This window comes from Eurosta solidaginis, chromosome 5 (assembly GCF_040869045.1).
Source record: "Eurosta solidaginis isolate ZX-2024a chromosome 5, ASM4086904v1, whole genome shotgun sequence".
Lineage (NCBI taxonomy): Eukaryota > Metazoa > Arthropoda > Insecta > Diptera > Tephritidae > Eurosta > Eurosta solidaginis.
Window position 1 is genome coordinate 41,528,919 of NC_090323.1, and position 25,178 is coordinate 41,554,096.

Consider the following 25,178-nt stretch of genomic DNA (forward strand, 5'->3'; position numbering starts at 1 on the left):
TTGGTATGTAGGTTCCTGAGCACTCATCTCAGATCGCTATTTAAAATGAACGATTTCGGACTATAACCACGCCCACTTTTTCGATATCGAAAATTTCGAAAAACCGAAAAAGTGCAATAATTCATTACCAAATACAGATAAAGCTATCAAATTTGGTAGGTGAGTTGAACTTATGACGCAGAATTGAAAATTAGTAAAATTTTGGACAATGGGCGTGGCACCGCCCACTTTTAAAAGAAGGTAATTTAAAATTTTGTAAGCTGTAATTTGGCAGTCGTTGAAGATATCATGATGAAATTTGGCAGGAACGTTACTCCTATTACTATATGTACGCTTAATAAAAATTAGCAAAATCGGAGAAGGACCACGCCCACTTTAAAAAAAAATTTTTTAAGTAAAATTTTAACAAAAAATTTAATATCTTTACAGTATATAAGTAAATTATGTCAACATTCAACTCCAGTAATGATATGGTGCAACAAATTACAAAAATTAAAGAAAATTTTAAAATGGGCGTGGCTCCGCCCTTTTTCATTTAATTTATCTAGGATACTTTTAATGCCATAAGTCGTACAAAAATTAACCAATCCTTTTGAAATTTGGTAGGGGCATAGATTTTATGACGTTAACTGTTTTCTGTGAAAATGGGCGAAATCGGTTGAAGCCACGCCTAGTTTTTATACACGGTCGTCCGTCTGTCCTTCCGCATGGCCGTTAACACGATAACTACAGCAAAAATCGACATATCTTTACTGAACTTAGTTCACGTACTTATCTGAACGCACTTTATCTTGGTATAAAAAATGAGCGAAATCCGACTATGACCACGCCCACTTTTTCGATATCGAAAATTACGAAAAATGAAAAAAATGCCATAATTCTATACCAAATACGAAAAAAGGGATGAAACATGGTAATTGGATTGGTTTATTGAAGTGAAATATAACTTTGGAAAAAACTTTGTAAAATGGTTGTGACACCTACCATATTAAGTAGAAGAAAATGAAAAAGTTCTGCAGGGCGAAATAAAAAACCCTTGAAATCTTTGATGTTCTGGGTCACCCTGGTCCACGTTTTGGTCGATATCTGGAAAACGCCTTCACATATACAACTACCACCACTCCCTTTTAAAACTCTCATTGATACCTTTAATTTGATACCAATATCGTACAAACACATTCTAGAGTCACCCCTGGTCCACCTTTATGGCGATATCTCGAAAAGGCATCCACCTATAGAACTAAGCCCCACGCCCTTTTAAAATACTCATTAACACCTTTAATTTGATACCCATATCGTACAAACGTATTCTAGAGTCATCCCTGGTCCACCTTTATGGCGATATCTCGAAAAGGCGACCACCTATACAACTACCACCACTCCCTTTTAAAACCCTCATTAATACCTTTAATTTGATACCCATATCGTACAAACACATTCTAGAGTCGCCCCTGGTCCACCTTTATGGCGATATCTTGAAAAAGCGACCACCTAGAGAACGAAGACCCACTCCCTTTTAAAATACTCATTAACACCTTTCATTTGATACCCATATCGTACAAACAAAGTCTAAGTTGCGATACCCCGAAAGGGCGTCCACCTATAGAACTAACACCCACGCCCTTTTAAAATACTCATTAACACCTTTCATTTGATACCCATATCGTACAAACAAAGTCTAAGTTGCGATACCCCGAAAGGGCGTCCACCTATAGAACTAACACCCACTCCCTTTTAAAATACTCATTAACACCTTTCGTTTGATACCCATATTGTACAAACTCATTCTAGAGTCACCCCTGGTCCACCTTTATGGTGATATCTCGAAAAAGCGACCACCTATACAACTACCACCACTCCCTTTTAAAACCCTCATTAATACCTTTAATTTGATACCGATATCGTACAAACAAATTCTAGGGTCACCCCACCTTTATAGAGATATCTCGAAACGGCGTCCACCTATGGAACTAAGGATTACTCCCTTTTAAAATACTCATTAACACCTTTCATTTGATACCCATATCGTACAAAACAATTCCAGAGTCACCCCTGGCCCACCTTTATGGCGATATCTCGAAACTAAGGCCCACTCCCTTTTAAAATACTCATTAACACCTTTCACTTGATGCCCATATCGTACAAACAAATTCTAGAGTCACCCCTGGTCCACCTTTATGGCGATATCTCGAAAAGGCGTCCACCTATAGAACTAAGCCCCACGCCATTTTAAAATACTCATTAACACCTTTCATTTGATACCTATATCGTACAAACAAATTCTAGAGTCAACCCTGATCCACCTTTATGGCGATATCCCTAAATGGCGTCCACCTATAGAACTATGGCCCACTCCCTCATAAAATACTCTTTAATGCCTTTAATTTGATACACATGTGATACAAACACATTCCAGGGTTTCCCTCGGTTCATTTTCCTACATGGTTATTTTCCTTTATGTTGTCACCATAGCTCTCAACTGAGTATGTAATGTTCGGTTACACCCGAACTTAACCTTCCTTACTTGTTGGTAATTAAAATTGTACGTGGCTAACATAGATTGGTGGCCGATCCAGCAGAATCAAGAAAATTATTCTGCTAGTAGTGGAAAGAGCAGTTAAAGAGCCGGCAAAGTTTACACAGTCATAATGCCATAGTCATAACCATATTGTAACGAATTTAGGGAAACTCTGCTTATTTTTTCACCTTCTACTAACGTTCGTATCGCTAAATTGTTGAATTAATAACTCCAATATTCAATAATACAAAATGGCCTTTATTAGACTACTTTGAAAATACTTCACAATAACACTTATACTTCGCAACCAATAGCGTGCTTAAATCAAAACTGATTACTGAACTACTCAGCTTCTACTTCTTTTATACTCTCTGTTGTCTCGTCTACCCATTTCTCCTAAGATCTAGTAACTTCTCGAAATTCATTCCTGGGTACCATCCATATATGTACATGTATATTTGTAGTTTGTATCCATATGCGTGTTTATATGTGAGTACTACTTCTGCTGATGATGACATGCGTTTGCGAGTATCTCTCTGCTGCCTTGCATGTATGTGAGTAAATGATGATTGATTTGATGTAGACAATAGTGGCAGCTTACTTTATTGTTGTTGTGCCTTTATTTACTTAGTATCAGATTAGTGATGTGAATCAGTTAGTGATGCTAATATTCGTCACAATATTTTTACTTATCCATATCAATTGGTATCAGTTATTGGTACCTTAGCCTAAAAATCGTGAAATTTTCATTAAAATGATGAAAACGCAAGAAATTACAAACATATTCCAAAAATAATAAGTGTCTTAATCAAAACGTATCCAAAACAATTAACGAAATATACAAAAAGTTAATAAATTCACCAACTCAAATATTTTTAGGTTATGGATATGGCGAAAAACCAAAAACCAATTGGTGGGCTATGGTGTGGTTATGGCTAGGGCCTTATGCTATGGCACCATTGACCAATTACATTGATTTCCATAAGATTGGTTGGATCAGTTGTTTTATATGGGCTTTAAGCCGCTGGCAAAGTTGACGTATAAATATCCCATTATAGGCCATTTCCCTATTACCGGGGAAATATTGTTTATAAATCAAACATGCATCATAAAACCAGCAGCTTCTGGAATCAATCTGCAATCTCTTTTAAGCTCAAATTTGTAAAACGAAAGCTTATATATACTTTTAAAGCCCAGCTCCATTTGGCTCCAGCACTAACACCGGTTTTAATGTTGTTTTTGGTTTTTTTTTTTGTTGGAAGAATAATGCGGGTTAGGGAGGCATATAATATACCCACGGCAGGTATGCCTGTCGTAAGAGGCGACTAAAACACCCAATTATTTTGGCGGGTTGTGTAACACAACCATTTCAAGGGGATGCCAGCGCAATTTATAGCTTCTCCAACCCGATTGTCAACCTCACCTACCCATGGCGATTCCTGTTTTTTCGCAGCATAAGCTCTGACTATATCGTTTAGCTCAGATAAATTCCGATAGCTTTTAAGTGCAATTTGACTCTTTTTCGGGTAAAAGTTTAGAACAGGGGTCGAAAGGTGGCAATAAACGCGTATTGATTGAATTCGACAACAATAATCCGAAGGGGGAAAATTGTATCTCTGTCCGGAGGTTTTTGCAGTTAAAATTGGCAATTTTTATGTGGTTGGTGTAAGATTGTTGTGTGCTGAAAACAATTTTGTGTACAAAGGGACTTTGCACGGATTTAATTTTGATCCCGCGTTTAATTTTTCAGTTTTTCCTTAAAATCTTTTGAGCGAGTTAAGATTTGTACCTTCGGATTATTAATACTAATGTCAAGACGCTTCGTTTGACACCTCTCCCGATATTTTTGGACGTGTATTAGCAATCGACCCCTATTCTAGACTATGCAGCCGGTTCTATGCACCGGAGCGACTCAGAATTTTCCCGACCAGGGGCTGTCATTTCAATGAAACCCCCTTTAACTTGTTGACCAAAAAATGGTTATCCTCCCAGCAGATCCTTGCAGCGGGACTGCGCCATATTCTCTTGCTCCGGGAAGGTATCGAACCCAATTGGGGACCTGTACCTGACCCCGGTCCAGAGAAATAGTTTTGCTGCGTTTGCGTAGTCACCCGTCACTTACCCCCAGTCTAATGACGTCTCCCCCGTTGCACTTCATAATTCTGCAGTTAAACTCTAATTGGTTGACTGGGAAGATCACGAAGATAGTTGATTTCATGAATAGGCATAACATCCGCGTTGCTGCGATCCAAGGGACCACAATCGCAGCAAAGCTCTGGCTATAACGTGCACAGAAAGATCACAAGAGCGGAAATGGAGGCGGTCTCGCATTTATCTCCCACCACTCAGTGAAATATAATCAAATCCCGACATCGGCCACAGGAACAGTGTCCTGGAAGGTCAAGGCATATCTGCCCGGTAAGGCAATGTAAACTTAGAAATTATCAACATCGACTTCCCTCCTATCACCTGTTGCCCCAGTGGATACTGCCCTGACATCAGCGCACTACTCACAGGCGATAATCGCACTAATTTTGGCTATTTCAATGCCCACCACTATCTATGGCATTCTAACCTACAGACGACAGCTGGGGTGTGATGTTGGCGGACCAAATAGAGGAAACGACGTTCTGCACAATAAACGGAGAGTACATCCAGCCTTAACGAGAAGGATCGGCTGCATGTTAAATTGCAGGAATATTACAGCACAATGAGGATTGTACGAGGCCACGAAATCAGTGGACAGGGGCACGCCACATGGAGGGGTGCTATAACCTCAGGTGTAGACGCTGATCATCAACAAACTGCTCAGGCGATTCGATGAGGGACGCGTAAATTTTACGGCTTACGCAGATGACGTTACAATTGTCATAATTTGATGGATCGGGCGCTTCTGGATATACATACCTGGGCATCAGATATCGGGTTGAAAGTCGACGCGGAGAAGACGGATATGGTCTTGTTCACAAAGAGGTACAAGGTCCGAAATTGGATCAGGCCTAAGTTAGGAGGGGTAACCCTACAGGAGAAACCTTGCACAAAATATATAGGAATCATCCTAGACAGTAAGCTGTTATCGGAGATCAACGTGGAGGAGAGGGTGAAGAAGGCTTCAACGCCACTTTATGCATGTAAAAAATGCTGGGGTGTACGTGGGCCTTATCGCCCTCCCTTCCTCATTGGGTTTTTACAGCGATTGTAAGCCCTATTCTATACTATGCAGTTCTTGTTTGGTGGAAAGCCACACAACAACAACCTACCTCAAAAAATTACAGGGGGTATGCAGATTATCAATGCTTAGCTACACTTCATGCCAATCTGCACATTCCACCTGTAGATCTGGTAGCAAAGAACATAGCGTTAACAACTGCAACCAGGCTGGGTGCATCGGGGCAGCTTGAGCGCCGACTATATGGCCATAGTAGTATAGCGTCATCAATAACAAGACGAACAGACTACCTGATTCCCTATCTGCGCTTCGAGGGCGAACTTAAGGCCACAATAGAGGTGGACGGTTGGCGCAGGGGTGTTCAAATGGGGTACGAGGCGATACATGTGTACACAGATGGTTCCAAAGTAGTGCAAGGAGTAGAGTCTACGGTATACTGTGCTGATCCGGAAATAAACAGATCCTACAGGCTGCCGGATTACTGTAGCGTTTTCCAAGCGGAAATAGTAGTAGAAACCCTGGAAGAGAAAGCTTAAGCTGCAACCGTGTTAACTTTTATATTGACAGTCAAGCAGCAATTAAGGCAATAATCTCGCATAGCACAGCATCTAAATGCGTGTTAGAGTTTAAGCAGTCTCTGGAGAGAATCGGGACAGGGAGAAGCATACATCTATATTGGGTCCCAAGGCATATGGGAATAGATAGGAATGAAAAAGCGGATGAACTAGCTAAAAAGGGCGCATCCCTTGAAGCTTTCTCCGTAGACATCCCAATTAGACTGGACGAGATTAAGCGAATTAATGTATGGCTAGGAATCATGTGCGGTGTCGAGAGGTGATGAAATGGCTCTTGGAGTTTTCGGGAGAAAAGTTTTCGGGAAAATTTGCTGTATGAGGTTTTAGCGGCTGGAAAGATAGTGCAGCGAATAAAACAAAAAGGCTTCGCTGGAAGCAGAGGAAACGGGAGACCACCACTGAGTTGGGAGAAGTAGGTGGAGAAAGACTCGATCTCCCTTGATGGCCTCGAGGGGCGTCAGTGTTCCCGAAACAGGAATAGCTGGTGTGACTTGTTACGAAACTAACAAAATCGCTTGGGCTATTAAGCGTCAGATATTAATATGTGATGATGTTTTCAAGTTATCTATGGAAACAAAATTTTGGTTGAAATTATTGACAAGAACTAAATATTGTAACGAATTTACTTGCAAATCCTCTTATTTGCAACCCTCTGCTAAGTTCGAATCACTAAACTGTTGAATAAATAACTCCAATATGTAATAATGCAAAATGGCCTGGATTAAAGTACTTCACAATAACACTCAAACTGTGCAACGAATAGCTTGCTTACATGGTACATGGTACATATGTGTAGACGCAATTATTGTTTCGTTTATGTAGATACATAATGATTGATCTATGGATGTGAATTCACGTCACTGCTTAGCATCGGCTTAGAGACGATAGCATCGCTCAGTGCTGCTAACATTCGTTACACTGCCCTCCACCTAACTCTGATCGTCCCGATCAGACAAATCTCTCGATCTATACGCTGCCAGCCTTTCCAAATGAACCACTCTTCTAATTCGTGGCTTCCCAGTGGTTTGTATGCGATAGATGGTATCACTGATCTTCTTCACAACTTTGTACGGGCCTTCCCAACTGCACCGAATCATGGAGGGAACACCTTTCCGACGGTCAGTACCAAATCTCCCTCCAAGAAACCTTCCAACTTTTTGTTCTCATTGTACCTGCGTTTCATCTTACTACTCATTAGTCTTGATCGTTCCCTCGCACTCTGTTGTTTGGTCAATGAACTTCTTCGCAGAGCTTGCACTTGACGGATTGACTTTGCATCATTATTATCGTCTGGACGTTTCACAACAGTAGTGCGCTCTGGTTTGAAACCACCCTTGCATTCCATCTGAAAAATTCTTTCAGTCATTTTAGTGCGTCCATTAGGTTTTGTCGATGCCGGTCTTTTTCTCTCAGGTACTTTTAATTTCGGTTTATTTGGCACATTCGATCCATCAACCTTTTCTTTTGACTTTCGTGGCCTTTGTCGGGTCTTCTCCACCAGTACCCGATTACTGCTGAACCCTTTTTCCAAACTAAAGTTAAGTGGTATGTCCTGGTTCTTATAGCGCATAATTTTTCTCCGCATATTGATCTTGATGTCATGGTCAACCAAGAAGTCCACTCCCAATATGACTTCATCAACGATCTCCGCCACAAGACTTCACATATCACTTCTCCCTGAACTTGGTTATACTCGCCAGTGACCGTACGCAACCTTGCTCCAGGTAACGGTTTTATTCTCCTGTTGACCAAGTCAGATCGGATCAAGGAATGAGATGCGCCCGTATCTACAGTCAGTACACGTTCTTTACCATCCACATTCCCTCTGACGGTAAGACTGCTCAATTTTCTACCAATTTGCAACACAGATATCACAGGGCATTCAATAGCTGCATCTAGCTCTCGATCTCTACCTCTTACTCGCTCTTGCTGATCTCCTCCAGCTTTGCGTTTACGGCCACCCACATTGTTGGAACTATTAGGACCAAGATCGCAATGACGTGCAATGTGACCGGACTTCCCGCATTTGAAGCATTTGATAACTTTTTCACTCCGCTTTTGCGATCCTTTCAGCGCCTCCAATATTGCGTCTACCCACTCTGGCCTTTCTACTTCCACACGGCGTGCTTTGAAAACTGGCTTACACAGAAGCGACGCTGTCTCCTGAATCAGAGCTTGTGACACCGTTTCTGCGAATGTTGGCTTTGGGTTTGCGTATGTAGCTCGCTTTGTTTCGACGTCCCGTATGACATTTATAAAGCTCTGAATCTTTACCCGTTCAGTGTATTCCGCGGGTGCGTCCGCATTAGCTTAATGTGCTAGCCTTTCAATATTCGACGCAAACTCTTGCAATGTTTCACCAGGCCTCTGGAAGCGGTTCAGCAACTCCATTTGGTATATCTGTCTCCTATGCTCAGTTCCGTATCGTCTCTCTAGAGCGTCCATCAATGCTTCATAACAGTTCCGTTCGCCCTCTGGAATGGTTTGTAAAATCCCAGCTGCAGGCCCTTTCAACGCCTAGTGCAGCAACTTTATCTTCAGCATTCCAGTTGCTCACTGTTGCGGTCTTCTCAAACTGTAGCTTAAATACCTGGAATGGAACAGAACCATCAAGCGTTGGGGATTTTACCTTCAGAGTAGACGTTGAAGTGATTGAACGGTTCAATTGTAACTCCTGAATCCGATCTTTCAAAGCATCCATCTCGGCCTCCACTTTATTTTGTCGTTCACTAACAGCCTCCAGCTGCGATGAGAATTTTGTTTCCTGTGCCTCCAGCTTTGTTGAGATACGCTCTTCTTGTGCTTCGAGCTGTAATGTTATGCGTTCCTCCTGTTCTTTTAATTATTCTGCAATTTGTGACGCCATGTGTGTTTTCTGTTCTTCCAATTGTGTTTCCATATTGGCTGTTATACGGTTCTCCTGCGATTCTAGTTGTGATGCCATATATGTCTTCTGCTCTTCCAGTTGTGATGACATTTGTGACGACATTTCTGAAATACGCGTTTCTTGTGCTTCAATCTTCGATGCTATGCGTGTCTTCTGCGATTTCAATTGTGATGACATGTTGGTAGATATTTGTGATGACATTTCGGACATTTGTGCCGATATTGCAGCCAATATCATATTCAGGTCTGTGTTCGCCATTGTCTGCGGTGTTTCTTCCATTTTTGTTATTTCCTCGCCATCAAGATGAAAGTCATACTCTTCCACATCAATTCCTTCTGCTTCCATTGCCTCTCGTAGCCGTGCCTGAAGTTCAAGTTTAACGCCGCTTGTATTCAAACCACAGCTCTCCAACTCCTTCTTCAGTTGCTGGATCTTCAATTCACTGAACTTTGCCATGTCCTTGTTGTCCTCTGGAATTTATTCAACAATTCCTCTTCTGACACCAATTGTAACGAATTTACTTGCAAATCCTCTTATTTGCAATCCTCTGCTAAGTTCGAATCACTAAACTGTTGAATAAATAACTCCAATTTGTAATAATGCAAAATGGCCTTTATTAAAGTACTTCACAATAACACTCAAACTGTGCAACGAATAGCTTCCTTAATAACCAAACTGATTGATAGCTCAAATGAAACTCTACTATTCAAACTAATACTGCTCTTGCTCGGTAGATAGCGTCTTAGTCGAAACTGCTTGACAACTCAAATCAAACTGAATTCGAGCGCCTCTACAATTGCCGCCTTTTATACTCTTTGATTTCAACCTTCGCATCTTCTAGGCGCTTCCAGAATCTACTAGCCCAGCAGTTCTCAAACTTCTCAGCTGTAACTACAATTGCACAATTTTATAGTTTTTCTCATTGCATACTTATAGGAGTATCTCAGATATATGCATGTGTTTGTGCATTGACTCTCCGCTGCTCGTATACGTACATGGTACATATGTGTAGACGCAATTATTGTTTCGTTTATGTAGATACATAATGATTGATCTATGGATCTGAATTCACGCCACTGCTTAGCATCGGCTTAGAGACGATAGCATCGCTCAGTGCTGCTAACATTCGTTACAGTATTAATGAGGGTTTTAAAAGGGAGTGGTGGTAGTTGTATAGGTGGTCGCCTTTTCGAGATATCGCCATAAAGGTGGGCCAGGGGTGGCTCTAGAGTGCGTTTGTACAATTGGGTATCAAACGAAAGGTGTTAATGAGTATTTTAAAAGGAAGTGGGCCTTAGTTCTATAGGTGGACGCCGTTTCGAAATATCGCCATAAAGGTGGACCAGGGGTGACTCTAGAATGTGTTTGTACGTTATGGGTATCAAATTAAAGGTATTAATGAGGGTTTTAAAAAGGAGTGGTGGTAGTTGTATAGGTGGTCACCTTTTCGAGATATCGCCATAAAGGTGGACCAGGGGTGACTCTAGAATGTGTTTGTACGTTATGGGTATCAAATTAAAGGTATTAATGAGGGTTTTAAAAGGGAGTGGTGGTAGTTGTATAGGTGGACGCCTTTTCGAGGTATCGCAATAAAGGTGGACCAGGGGTGACTCTAGACTTTGTTTGTACGATATGGGTATCAAATGAAAGGTGTTAATGAGTATTTTTAAAAGGGCATGGGGCTTAGTTCTATAGGTGGTCACCTTTTCGAGATATCGCCATAAAGGTGGACCAGGGTGACTCTAGAATATGTTTGTACGATATGGGTATCAAATGAAAGGTGTTAATGAGTATTTTAAACGGGAGTGGTGGTAGTTGTATATGTGAAGGCGTTTTCCAGATATCGACCAAAATGTGGAACAGGGTGACCCAGAACATCATCTGTTGGATACCGCTAATTTATTTTTATATGTAATACCTGCCAAGATTTCAAGGGTTTTTTATTTCGCCCTGCAGAACTTTATCATTTTCTTCTACTTAATATGGTAGTTGTCACAACCATTTTACAAAGTTTTTTCTAAAGTTATATTTCGCGTCAATAATCCAATCCAATTACCATGTTTCGTCCCTTTTTTCGTATTTGATATAGAATTATGGCATTTTTCGTAATTTTCGATATCGAAAAAGTGGGCGTGGTCATAGTCGGATTTCATTCATTTTTTATACCAAGATAAAGTGCGTTCAGATAAGTACGTGAACTAAGTTCAGTAAAGATATGTCGATTTTTGCTCTAGTTATCGTGTTAACTCCCATGCGGAAGGACAGACGGACGACTGTGTATAAAAACTGGGCGTGGCTTCAACCGATTTCGCCCATTTTCACAGAAAACAGTTATCGTCATAAAATCTATGCCCCTACCAAATTTCAAAAGGATTGGTAAATTTTTGTTCGACTTATGGCATTAAAAGTATCCTAGACAAATTAAATGAAAAAGGGCGGAGCCACGCCCATTTTGAAATTTTCTTTTATTTTTGTATTTTGTTGCACCATATCATTACTGGAGTTGAATGTTGACATAATTTACTTATATACTGTAAAGATATTAAATTTTTTGTTAAAATTTTACTTTAAAAACTATTTTTTTTTAAAGTGGGCGTGGTCCTTCTCTGATTTTGCTAATTTTTATTAAGCGTACATATAGTAATAGGAGTAACGTTCTTGCCAAATTTCATCATGATATCTTCAACGACTGCCAAATTACAGCTTGCAAAAGTTTTAAATTACCTTCTTTTAAAAGTGGGCGGTGCCACGCCCATTGTCCAAAATTTTACTAATTTTCTATTCTGCGTCATAAGTTCAAATCACCTACCAAATTTCATCGCTTTATCTGTCTTTGGTAATGAATTATTGCACTTATTCGGTTTTTCGAAATTTTCGATATCGAAAAAGTGGGCGTGGTTATAGTCCGATATCGTTCATTTTAAATAGCGATCTGAGATGAGTGCTCAGGAACCTACATACCAAATTTCATCAAGATTCCTCAAAAATTTACTCAAGTTGTCGTGTTAACGGACGGACGGACGGACATGGCTCAATCAAATTTTTTTTCGATCCTGATGATTTTGATATATGGAAGTCTATATCTATCTCGATTCCTTTATACCTGTACAACCAACCGTTATCCAATCAACCTTAATATACTCTGTGAGCTCTGCTCAACTGAGTATAAAAATGTATGTTGTTAACAAGTTCCCATAACAAAAACGACCTTACGGCCGTACTCAATTATATATACCTGCTCAGGCGCGTATTTATGGCCAAGGTTGTTTTACTTTATTTGATGTAAAAAGTGAAGTTGCAGCTGGACGCAGGTAGACTTTATGAGTTTAGGAAACTGAATATTTCACAAATAGCTACTGTTAATTTGACGGAGCACATATTTTTACATTTTTTTTTTCCATCAAAATTTAAAAAAGGGCCTAAAAATAGGCATTTCGAAAAACAGGTATATCCGCCAACTTTTAACAAAAAAAAAAAAAAAAAAACAATTTTGTTTCAATCCTAAATTAAATTATTTTTAATTGCTGTACAAGAAAACTACACCCGGCCGCCTTATTTACTCACAAAACCATTTTAAATACAATGAAAAAGAAGAAAATTTTCAAATTTTTCCCAATGTTGAAAATTGGTCAATTTTGAGCGGCTTTACCTGGTAAACTATAATTTTCTGTTAAAAAACAGTTGTATATTCTTGATCCCTGGAAAATTCTCTATTAAAAACATGTATTAGATTTAGCGAACGCTTTCATGATTTTTTTGATTTTTGCCATGCTTTAACGGCAGAGGCGCCACTGTGCGACGGCAGCAATTATGGTGCATTAGGCATTTTTCAGCCCTCCCGCAAAAAAAAGGTGTACTCAAGATTTAGCGTAAATAAAATCGTGCCTCACTAAAATTATATTGAGGGACGATCGGTGTAGCATAATCATATTGGCGTAAGTTTTTGGAAATGGTTCCCAAAATGTTGTATTGGTTGAAACCGATGACGCTCCAGGGCAGCCCGCAGTTTGCATGCATTACAACTTGCTTGGAGTTTGCCATACAAGTCTTTCGGGAGGAATTCTTGCTAAGCTTTCTAGGAGAGCGCCCACCTTATACGAGTACATAATCACTGCCGACAGATGCACTCTGGTTGTCGTGCAGACCATGCTGCTTCTTTCATATTACGTTTCATTATGAGTGGACGACTAACATGGTCAAAATGTTTACCTTGCATCTAAATCACCGCAAGATTACTTATACAAAAGGGACGAATCTTGAATGTTAGTGAAACAAAGTGTTGTAGCGCCTAAAATCATACCTACTACACTTACTACAGCATGAGCGTCACCGTTGTGAAGAGAGCCGGCAACAAATGGACAACGAATATGCAGTTAAGAGAAGCAATGAAAATGTAGTAGCAAAATTTCGTTCAATAAGTAATAGCACTATAATTCTCACCCATTTTGTGGTGATCTCAGTATATGAAGGCATTTCTTATGATCTATAAGCCAAAAGGAGCTCTTTGATTTATGAGGGTTATATTTGATATCAAGCTCGGACGCGCACTATATATTGGTTGATTTGAAGGAATATTGCTCTTTTTCAAATATATTTATATATTCTATGCATGGCGCTTCCGATACTTTTAGAAGACCCTGTATATAACAAGTGTGAATATGCGGGTGGGTAGATTTTCGCGTGCCCATCAACTCAACTAAAATTATTGGGGCCGCTTTGAAGTAAATGTGCTGCAAAATTGCAAGTCAAATGGAATGAACTAAACAAGTGTTGTTGCACGTGCAAATACATATACATACATACAAGCGTACACACGTAGAAGCACATTCAACACACACCCTAATTCAATCTCATTGACTCTTGTCACTCAAGACCGTTTGCCTATAAATATATGACTCTTTGGACAGAAAAATAATTAAGCATTGTGAAGATGCCCACCACTTGCCTATGCGCCACCTCAATATAGACTCACTACCCATATTACAAGCACAACTTGTGTAAATGGCTCTGTAATGCAACTTGCACGTCAACCAAAGTTTGGAAGTACCTAGTAAGTATGTTCATTCACATCTTTGTAAGTACGTGTATGAGAGCGAAGCTTTTGTTTGATACAGAAAGCGAAATATTTCCGAACTTTAAATACGTGAGTGGCATTAATAGGTTTTCCACTTTCCACGCTGTAGCAGCATCGAGGCGAAAAGCCAACTATGATCGAGCGTTTGGCAAAGTCAAGCATATGAGTATTTGGTAGTGACGTCGGAAGCTATTTTCTTTTTAAATATTTGCTGAAAGTTTAATATTCTTCAGATAGTTTCGTTATGCTGCATGTGTCTGTTATGTCCTTGTGTAAAGTGAAGATGATATTTGTAATTAATTTCGTAGTACTTGTGACACTCTTTTGTGTATAGAGTTTCGCACATACTTTCGTATTCGGGAGAAACCAGCGATGTCATAAGTAGAGTTTACTTACCACTTTTGAAGGGACTCTTACTTAGGAGAAGTAAGCTTGTTCTGTTCCTTAACGAATACAAAGGAAGCAAACATAGCCGTTGGACTCTAATTCTATGAAATACGACTAAGAATCGGCGTATAGAGCCGATGACGAATAATATGTTATTTTCTAACCGAACTTATCTCCGACATCTTCACGGCTTAGAAAATTTCAGATGTATTAGTTCTTGAGATTGTCTGCTTATTGTTTTTTTGTTTAATGAAAGTATTTCTGTTTCAAAGTCTTGAAGTCTTTGTTTTAAAGTTGCGGGATTTGAATGTTTAATTTGGCTCCAGATTCTGTTCAGGCAAAAAGGGGTATAAGGTCAATCCATAAAAACCTTGCCACTGCATTAACTGCAATGGCAAGAAAACTTCGAAGTTTCAATGAAAAGCTAATGCATACAGAATTCTTGGGCTTATATTTGGTCAGTTAAGCTATTTTGAGCGGAACTGTTGTGCGAACGTGAGCAGTCTTTCTCGATAGAGTCTCTAACCCTTCTTCGTCTAAATTTGTTTCGAATTCAGCTGAAGGCTCCGCTATGCTCCCAAATAGGGACATCGTACCTGAAGAACCTGATTTTTTAAGGATGCAAGGTTCACTAAAGTAAGGCGACAAGAGAGAGGAGAAGGGAACGGGAAATGATAGATCGAATGGGACTTAGAGAGAAAAAGGAAGCTGAGGTACACAGCAACAAGATTAAAATGAGAAATGGGAAAGTAAGAGAAGGCAAAGCAGTCGGAAAGGAAATCCACGGGGTAGAGGAGAGGAGAGTAAGGGAAGAATAAAAAGAAACAAGATAATAAAGAGAAAGAGCAAGAAGTTTAATAAATGTTAACAAAAAGCGGGAACTATGGAAACTGAGAGACCGCGCTAAAGGTAGAGGGGGAAAGGGTAAATTGACACGAAAAATATCACTAGAAGAACAAATTCGGTAAAGCGGAGTTAGTATGTATGCCATTTTGTTCTGCTTCACATCCTGCTTCACGACCATACCAAAATACACAGCCTTGCTTTTTCCTAAATGTTTTTACTCCTTTCTTAAGCTTTCCAGTTTCTTCAATAAATAACCTCACAGATGCTTGAGGCACTAGAGCACTCTTTCAAAGTACCGCAATATTAGCTAGAAGTCATAAAAGGACTACCTGAGGTACCGGTATGTAACGCATGAAACCACTCAAGTCAAAGAAAGTTAAATATAGCAGGCGGAGCAGCTTGGGTTCCTATGAAATATTACGCCCGACAGTCTTATTCCATTGGACATACCAGAGAGCACAACTTAAGCTTAACCACGTCATGCACACTGTAATTAGACGGGTGGCTTTTTACGTCTTTAGCTAGAAAAAGCAGTATGGAGATCGGCGTCCTTACGAAGAAGTGGATTCCATCAGAAATAAGACGACTGAGGACCAGCAAACACTAACCTTAACGAAATATCTAGCGGCGAGGATACACAGTAAACTTGAGCACATATGAGGAGCCTGCGAAAGGGCTACGCACTCTATAATATTCATTATAATGAAAAACAAACGAGGTTCCAAGGCATGCTCAAGAAAGCTGCATGCACCCGCCTCGGATCCTACGATCCGACGCTATAGTGAAGCAAAATTACTACAGACAATTGGAAGAGGAATCTAATTCCCGAACTTAACCCAGCCTCCTACAAGCTGCCAGATCACTGTAGCATTTTTCAAGCGGAAGTATTAGCCGTAACTAAAGCAGTAGAAACATTGGAAGAGAATAGCTTAAACTGCAGCCGTGTTCACTTTTATATTGAAGAATCTCGAACAGCACAGCATCTAAAAGTGTCTTAGAGTGTAAGCAATCCCTGGAAATAATTGGGACAGGGAAAAGCATAATCTATATTGGGTCCCAGGGCATAAGGGAATGAAAAGGGGGATTAACTAGCTGAAAAGGGCATATCCCTTGAAGTTTGCTCCGTAGGCGTCCCAATTAGATTAGGCGAGATTAAGTGATGGCGAGAGATGCACATGATCGACCAAGCGGGAAAGGCTTGGGTCCAAGTGCGGGGCTCTAAAATGTCGAAAATTATGTGTAGGCCTTGCAACTTTAGACTAACAAAGTTGCTTCTATCATTAAAAAGGGAGGCCTGTAGACTCATGACGGGTATTATGCCCGGACACTGCCTTCTGGCGTCACATGCGGGTTGGAGGAGGAAACGATCGAGCACGATTTGTGCTCGTCCCCTGCGCTTGCTAGGCTAAGACTCCAGCTATTAGGAGTGATACAGCTGTCAAATCTAGAAGCAGCAAGTGGCATAGGTTCTAGAAAGTTTCTAGTATTTGTCAAGAATACGAAGTTATTTTATAACATAGGCTCTGGTTTTTGATAGGGTTTTTCAGTTCGGCCGTTAAATAAACTTCTGATAACGCTAAGGACTTATTCAGTCTATGTGATATCTTCATGATCCGGCCAGTTCAAACTGACCTAACCCATGCTTAAAGCGACCAAGCGGAAAGGTAGACTTCTTTCCACTGGAGTCAATTTTTAACCGGATACGGTTACTTTCGCAAATAAATACCTCAACACAACGAGGTAGGTTAAAACCCCGAACTAGAAAGAGGGTAGAAGAGACACTAAGCGATCTTTCGCCGGGCAGGGTCATCAATAATATAACCTGCCGAGGTGACAGCTGTGATATGGTCAGCAGATATGTGAGGAATATACTTCTTAGAAAATGATAAGATGGATGTTTGGCGATTTAGCGTGAGTGTGGAGCATGGAGCACACGTAGTGCGCGCACCTATACTCAAAATAATGCTAAATACGGTCTCAGGGTCGGACGATTGCGTAGGCAGTGAGGGGTTAGGTTTTAGTGGGTAGCTCTTCACAGGAGGAAGTGAGTCCCACACTCGAATGAGTAAGGATTGAAATATTATGTCTTGCAACGTTTCGTGTGGAACTATACTACTTACATACTAGTTCATAATGGATTAGAAAATACATGTTAAAATGTGATAAGCAATTTAGTCAGGACTAACTTCATATGAAATGAATTTTTGATTCGAACAGTAGAAATAAAAAAATTGATAAATCGACGTCGAAATTAAGGAACAAAAAAATTCTACTTATTATTTTCTTGGCGGCCACCGTGGTGCGATGGTAGCGTGCTCCGCCTACTACACCGTATGCCCTGGGTTCACACCCCGGGCAAAGCAACATCAAAATTTTAGAAATAAGATTTTTCAATTAGAAGAAATTTTTTCTAAGCGGGGTCGCCCCTCGGCAGTGTTTGGCAAGCGCTCCGAGTGTATTTCCGCCATGAAAAGCTCTCAGTGAAAACTCACCTGCCTTGCAGATGCCGTTCGGAGTCGGCATAAAACATGTAGGTCCCGTCCGGCCAATTTGTAGGGAAAAGCAAGAGGAGTACGACGCAAAATTTATTTTTTTTATTTTTTTTATTCTCTAACTACGAGGCTCATAAAAGGAATTTTAAGTGAATACAAGATTGATCTCTTTCGCAGTAGTTTCGTGTGGTGTGGATGAGGTTACTGTAGTGGAAATCTGATATGTTTCCTTATCATATAACATATCAATATCAATATGCTAAAAAAAAGTGGAATCAATCATCGATTAACTTTGCTCTCTCTCATTCCCTTTCACCCACATTCATATACATTTTTTTTTTACCAAGTTGCACCTGTCGTGAATTTCTGTTCTGTGTAAACCAATATGCGAGTATATATATAGTACATCACTAAAAAAACGAGTTAACAAATTGAAAGCTAGTCGATTTGCTGCTCAAAGCAACAGAAACGGAAACGGAACCGGATGGAGCCACGCACAGACATGAGACTCGTTAGTTGCAGACAACACAATTAACAGGAAATTGAATGTGTGCAAATACTTTTCTGACATTTAAGCGCAGAATTGGTTAAAATGCCACAGGGAGTGTGTGTGTGTGTGTGGATGTGAGAAGCTGCAAGTTGATACACAAATGTATGTATTTGTACTAAAATATGTAATAGAGACTCAAACGAGATCACTATTTTTCTGACGGGATTCCGACCACAATAATAAATGTATGTTGGATCCCTCTTCAACAATTTTTGACGAGTTTCCATATACAGATCTCGTTTTTCGACGACTATAGCTGGCGAATGAGAAGCTCGCTTTCTAGATGTCGATAGTGACCTGAACGTATACTGTCAAATGTTGTTGTTGTTGTTGTTGTTGTTGTTGTTGTAGCAATAAGGACACTCCCGAAAGCCTTGGGGGTGCTACCGATGTTGATGGTCCTTTGCCGGATGTACCGGATCTGCATCGGTAACAAGCACCATAAAGGTACTAACCCGACCATCTCGGGAACGATTTGGAGTGAACACATGAAACCTTCTAGGCCACACCTCCCTCCCACCCCCTAGATCCATCAGGAGTTCGGGGTCGCCATAGCCTCGGCTGTTAATGAAACAGGATTCGCCACGGGTAGGTGAGGTTGACAATTGGGTTGGAGAAGCTATATATTGCGCTGGCAACCCCTTGAATCAATTTGGTATTTTAGTCGCTTCTTAAAACAGGCATACCTACAGCGGGTATATTCTTAGCCCCCTAACCCGCTGGGAGGCATACTGTCGAATCATACGGTTGTATTATGTAGTGCCTATACAAACTTTTCTCAGAAATGTCCCGTATGCGCCTCTGAGGCTGGTATATTAAGCTTACTGACTACTTAGCGGGAACGACTATTTATCTTCTTAGAGTGCTCTAAAATATTTGCGCCTCACTGTCAATTAAAAGAGATTCTGTATTTTCTACGCATTAAACGGAGGCAAAGAAATTGGTTTGGTAGTGATCGAAGACAAGACAAAGCGCTTGCTGTCATTAAAGAAAGAGTCAGTCCTCTTCCAATCACATTAATGTTGGCAGATGCGTAGTCATTGACCTTAACATGAAGTCGATGGGATCACGCTTGGGTTATTTTGGAGAAAAGTTCATTGGAGAATCTATGAATCTTTGATAGCGGAAAGTATATGGTGGCGAACATTAGCATCACTATGCTGTTAGTAAATAATCACAACAACAAAAGCAGCAAGCAGCCACACTTACATAGAAGGCGACGAAGAATATTCCACACACATAACCAGCAGCTTAAAGCAAAGATATTATCTCACATACACATATGTAGTCATCAGTTAAGAGCAGAAGTTGCTACTCACACGTACACACGCATATAGCTAAATAACCAACTATACGATACAACTGTTCCATGTTCGTGAAAAGTCTAGACCTTGGGAGAAATATGCAAACGAGGCAACAGAGAGTATAAAAGCAGCGCAAGCTGAGGAATCTAATAAGTTTGATTGAAATGCGCTATTAGTTATAAAGTATAATTGTGAAGTACGACTCCCAAAGTAGTCTAAATAAAGACCATTTTGCAATACTGAATATTGGAGTTATTTCTAGAGAGTTCAGCGATTCGAACGTTATCAGCAGGTGCAAAATAATCGGGATCCCCCAAAAATAGTTACAATGTGTAGACATTTAATGATAAACATTACGAGCTAGCGCGGGGATCGACATGTTTAGTCAATAACCTGAAGGTCTTGAATTCCATAAATGTCCCTGAAAGCCGTCAGTTGTTTTATAGAGGTGACGTCTGAAGCCTCTGAGGCTTTGACGTAACATTCATTGTGAACTTACGTGGCGGATCCCAAGTTTACAGCACTATCCGCTCAGCGGGGATTCGGTATTAGGATATACGTTTGTATAGCGAGCTGTTTCACTCAAAAGGGACGTCTGCTAGCTGCCGAACCCTATGTTAATCAAGATCTGCCGATGGAATTCTACAGCTTGCCCTTAAATCTATTATATCGGAGTGGCCGAGCCATGGTGCCAACTTCTCACATTGGCTCACCACCAAACGGATGTTATCGATGTTCATGGTCCTTTGCCGGATATAGATCCCGTACGTTCCGGTAACAAGCACCATTGAGGTACTAGCTCGACCATCTCGGGAACGATTTATATGACCATACTAAACCTTCTAGACCATACCGGGGAGTGTCTTCTTCGTTAATACAACAACAACAACAATAACAACAAAAATCACACGGCTGTTAAACGACTGCAGAGGATACTTGGCTGGAAGCTACTGGAAGTTGTAAACTGCTTGAATCGATTTAAATAAATACTAGGATTGGAGGAGGAACGGGAACTCTTACTCTATTTCAGAATGCCTCATCATTATCTCTTCCAGTCAGAGCTTCAGCTATCATGGAAGCAGCGGCTTGGTTAGGAATACACACAATCGGCAAAAAAATATTTATTCATAGCAACAGCCATGCGGCCATCAAACTAACCTTATCAAACTTTCACCTTGAGAGATTCTGTCTCGTTTACACCCTTGTAGGGATAAAATTTAAGTGCCGCCAAAATGCGTAGCCAGGGAGGTCTGTTTCTGGACCTGGAGTATGGCTTAAAGGACCGGTTGATATTTATCACGTCCCCAAAATAGTTTGAGGAGTTTTAATGGTGTATTTTCGTGGAATCACAACGTACCTTATGACACCCGCCTATGTGTGCCTTTACGGCAACCACTTCAAGCAAGCCTGACCTTAGGTGGCCGTTAGACATGATCCATTCTTATAATTCCAAAGATGTATAAATCAGAACAGAGTGCAAGATATAGGAGTTTGAAACCGGTACCCACTGATGCCTGGAAGATAACTAAACAGGCATGACAGGTCGTCTTGGCCAAGTAAAGATATTTTTAGAATGCCACGCTTACGGGGCATCGACCGCTGGCCAAAACGTTAACAGAATTTGGATCGCATTCAATAACAGATACTTGCCGAAACTTAAGGACTCTGAAGGACATTAGCAATTCCATTGACTAAACCAAATGGTTTGAGTGAAATAGCGAGTAAATAGCATGATCCTAGGAGACAGGGGCAAATGTATAGAAATAGCGGCTCGTGCGCTACTTGAGCTCGGGTTTCGCTCCTCACTCGCACCACTACAATCAATCAATAGGGGAAGATACGGGAATCTCTGACGTAAGTCAAATACTATTGAATTTAACAGTCGGGTGCATTTTTGTATCATTCCTTGATACAAACTCCTCGGACGAGCTCATGATGCTGATATTTTGTTTGAGCTGTCTGTAAGTATGCCCAGTAGACTTGCCAATGAGTACCAATAAATATTCAACGGTACGAAAGTTAAAATGTATGTAATTTTAGCATATTTATCCAACGAATTTTCACTCGGCGCGGGACAAGCGCGTAAACGACCCCTTTGGGCAGAGCCCAGCGCCGCTATCCAAATCCCGTTTTAACAGCACATGGAATTTTTTAGCAGTATAGTATGCAAAAAAAAAAAACAATTAGTAAAAATGTCAATGAGAAATGCGTTCTCGATTTGTTTGTTCATTTGTATGTGCGAGTGGTGTGTGTGTGTGTATGTACATTTGTTTGTGTTGGAGGTTGGAGGTAAAGTTATTCGTTTTTCATGTTCTGGGGGTTGCTATGAGAACCCTCCAATACGGATGACAGCCCTCTTCAGTGGCAACTAAAAATTTCATTTTAATGTGTTTACTTAAACGATTAAAACAGGCGCTTTGAATTTAGGGTGAGGGAGCGCATGGTAAGGGGAGATATGTGCAATTTTTATTTCGTACTTTGGTAACATGAAAATATTCGGGCAGTTGAGTGGCCCTGGAGCGCAGTTTAGGCGTCAAAGCACTTGGCTTTGTTGATCGTACTGATAAGTGGTCATTATTATGGCTGAATTGGTTTGCTGATTTTGATTATTGAGTGTACTGAGATTATTTTAAGACCATCTTAGTGAACGGCTGTTTGTTTATTTATTTACTTCTTAGCGCTAAAGGAAGCTGTGTTTTGATTAAGACGATGATGATGACTCACTTTACTGTATCTGTGTGATGGAATCAGTTCAATTGAAATATATTGCTTTAATGGAAGTTTTAAGTCATATCGATGGAGACTTGAATGTTTGCCTTGGTGCAGGCGAAATTAAAACCTCAATTGTGTTCGAGCTTCCTGTATGCCATGGGATTTTCCCGTGGTAGATAAAGGCGCGGAGTATGCCACTGTGAACATACTGGCGCGAGGTCATACAGTTAGACTCACGATATCTTTTTGCCGAACGGAGTTAGGAATTGTTAAACGTTTTCCTTCACCTCTGCATGTGGACGTGCAAGGTTCGGCCGTAACAGAGGCCATTAGACAGTCACGCAGTTACATTAGATAACGGGGCGAGTGGACTATATTACGGCAATTACTTAAATGTATTTATCTTGCGAGGTATTGGAAGTAGACTTAGACAAAGGTTTGGGCAATACAATTTGCACGGAAGATGCAAAAACGTGATAGGGAACTGGCGCTGGGCAATACTCACAGCACATGCCCGCTTAAGAGTTACACAAGCTTCCTGACTATTTCAAAGTGTTCCAGGCAGAAACTCTGTGCTATACAGTGCAGATTTAGAGATAATTATAAGCAACTTTGTTGACATCCGTCAGGCATTGTAATACAGAAGGAAAGGTTTCCGAATGGATCTAAACGAGACAACCAGTTCTGTGCGATCAACACTGGGTTGTCGCCCGAGGAAGATACAATTAGGGCAACGAACTATCTGTGAACCAAACGGAATAATTGTGAGGTAAGTCCGAATGGCCATGTCTGGACGAAAAAGTAACGGAATAGCGTAATTACGACCTTCATTACATATAGCCGTGCATATACCTATAAATTACCTTTGCAAAAGCCGCGATTATAGAGAGTCAACTCAGTTTTTTATCAGCAAATGTATCTGACTGCCGACAAGACGAGTCTGATCTCTGGTTGTTTAGTGTTCCGGCAATCGGGCATAGTAACGAAGGTGGATCTTTTTCTACTACTTCAGCTCATGTGTAGGAGCAAGTGGTTTTTGCAAACCAATAAGGAATTGGAATTTTCCGATAAAAATTTAAGTAACTAGCGAATTGTCACGTGGCAACGACAAAGCTGCCAATAAGGCACACATCGATTTTAGAAATTTCCTCCGGAGAGTCGAATACGTCCCGCCAAATATATTTACGCCTCGTCCTCGCAAAGGCGAAAGAGCTAAACTTAAAGCGCCTAGATGATTCCACCTCATCTTTCTCTATATAACTAGCATTGCTGTGGCTGTTAGCACTATAATGACCATGTGTAGATGAGCTCTAATTAACCCTCATAGGTCGGCCGAGCGCTTGGAATGAACAAAGGCCCAGAAAGACCTCAATACACGACAAGAAGTGGCGTCAGCCCAGCGTTTGCTTAGCTGGCTCGACGCCTATCTCTGCTTAGAAGCAAAGAGCAGGTGCCTAGCCGAGTCCCAAAGCCTCCACTGACAGACACGTTCAAGTCGCCAATGCCTGCCCAGGCGTAGAGATCTGCGTGACAGTTGCCAGGCACTTAGATAATTTATGTCAAAAAGCAGCTATATTCAGCAAGTGAGGCCAATGCCTCGCAGCCCCCGATCGTACGCTGACAGAGCTTGGCGATTTGATAGCCACCGAACTATCTGCATAAATCGTAAATTCTCCAACAGGTAAAGCGCCGACCTCCGCCTAGAAGACGCTGCAATGTTTGTGCAGCCCAAATTTCTGGCTAATATCCAGCAGACTTCCGTCCCATATTAATTCACCACAATAGTTTGAAAAAGATCTCAGCTATTGCTTTTGATTAAATCCGTTCTTAGAGGAGTAGTAGAATCCTCATCATAAACTGGGACATAAAACCCAACCTCTCGGCCATACTAACATATAAAGCTAACTCCTCCATCTTCCCAAATTGCCTAGCATCTATCAAGCGGAGGAGGCCACTACACTCCGATGAAAGGGCGCGAGGTATGTATTTTCTAAGATAGCCAAGCAGCACTCACGCTAATATGAGTTCCTGGTCACAGGAGCATTAAAAGCAACGAGAAGACAGACAAACTTGGAAAGGCGCGGGCTCTGGATATTGCGGATGCAGTTGAGGTGTATCATCTACACACAGCAATTAAAAGTAGCATACATAGCTGTTTCAAGTATATATCGGTCTCCAGCTGGTACTCTTCGGACATCTACAAAGAAAACTTCGCCGGCTTACGTTAGAGAAAGAACAGAAGACGTGCGAAAGAGATCAAGAAAATAAGTATTTAGGATCACTGCACAATCACGGGACTTTTTCTACTTGGTGATCATGCTGAGATAATGGAGATACCTTTTAGCAGAACTTGCAGGAGCTATGGCGAGGCGTGCAGCAAACAAAAAGTCACACACTACCTGTATGAATGCATAGCTCAGTACACACGAGGTTTCAAACTAAATATGTGCTGTTGTATACTGTCGGAACTTTGGCAATTTGCTACATGGTCCATAATAGATAGAAAGTGCATCAAAATGGCACCCCCGCACTACTTGGGCTCGAGTCTTTAGTACCCGCTTAACATACCTACCAACCAACAGAGAAGTTCCTTTGTCGAAGTCTGATTTTCTTCATATTGCTTTAATACATCTTAAAGTTCCCTTAGCTTGCGTTGCTTTATTA

General features: G+C 40.8%; 1 protein-coding gene across 1 annotated transcript in view; it reads right to left on the reverse strand.

The window, feature by feature from the left end:
• The window catches only part of LOC137233967 (sulfotransferase 1 family member D1-like), a 126,280-nt gene that overhangs the window by 35,798 nt on the left and 65,304 nt on the right, over positions 1–25,178 (reverse strand). The gene's annotated exons all lie outside the window — the stretch shown is intronic.